This window comes from Dama dama, chromosome 8, assembly GCF_033118175.1.
Source record: "Dama dama isolate Ldn47 chromosome 8, ASM3311817v1, whole genome shotgun sequence".
Taxonomy (NCBI): Eukaryota; Metazoa; Chordata; class Mammalia; order Artiodactyla; family Cervidae; genus Dama; species Dama dama.
This window is the reverse complement of record NC_083688.1, coordinates 235,441-236,565: the sequence shown is the minus strand read 5'-3', so window position 1 is coordinate 236,565 and position 1,125 is coordinate 235,441.

The window sequence follows — 1,125 nt, the reverse complement described above, 5'->3', positions numbered from 1 at the left end:
CATGTCGGCTGGGCCTGGTCTGTGGGTCCCAAGGCTGCAGAGGAGGTTCAGCCAAGAGAGAAGCCAAGAGCCTCTGGAGTCAGACCTGGGTTCAGAATCTGCCTCTGTTCAAGCTCTTAGATAGATCACCTTCCTCCTTGCAACTACATCCTCCCACAGATACTTAGCGAATGCCTACTGTATGCCAGGGATGGGGAGCCTTGGGCGAGACCTTAACTCTCTGGACTCAGTCTCAGTTCAGTCCAGTCGCTCAGTCGTGTCTGACTCTTTGCGACCCCATGGACTGCAGCACACCAGGCCTCCCTGTCCATCACCAACTCCCAGACTCATGTCCATCGAGTCAGTGATGCCATCCAACCATCTCATCCTCTGCCATCCCCTTCTCCTCACACCTTCAATCTTTCCCAGCATCAGGGTCTTTTCTAATGAGTCTGCTCTTCGTAGAGGTGGCCAAAGTATTGGAGTTTCAGCTTCAGCATCAGTCCTTCCAATGAATATTCAGGACTGATCACCTTTAGGACGGACTGGTTGGATCTCCTTGTAGTCCAAGGGACTCTCAAGAGTCTTCTCCAACACCACAGTTCAAAAGCATCGATTCTTCAGCGCTCAGCTTTCTTTACAGTCCAACTCTCACATCCATATATGACCACTGGAAAAACCATAGCCTTGACCAGACGGACCTTTGTTGGCAAAGTGTCTCTGCTTTTTAATATGCTGTCTAGGTTGGTCATAGTTTTTCTTCTGAGGACTCCGTTTACCCCTCTGGAAAATGGGGAGAAGGTTGGTCCCTAAGATTAACTTCTGTCTGTCTCCCAGGGTTGCTGTGAGGTTCGCTGAAAATCTGTGTGGAGTGTCTCAGGCATGTCTGGCACATGCCATCTGTTCTTCCCAGGGGCCCCCGCCTCAACTGACCACCTCTGCCTCGTGGGCCTCTGTTGGCGGGAGAGCAGGAGAAGAGGCCCGTTCCAGGTTCAGCCTGCTCGGGGGAGCGAGTCCCAGGACCTGAGAGCCAGCTGGTTGCCGAGCAGGTCTGGGGCTCGTACCGCAGGAGGAGGGCCTGGCCCCTGTGGTCGGTCTGCTCAGCTGCTTCCTGGGGCTGCACCATGTGATACAGAGGGGTGGGAG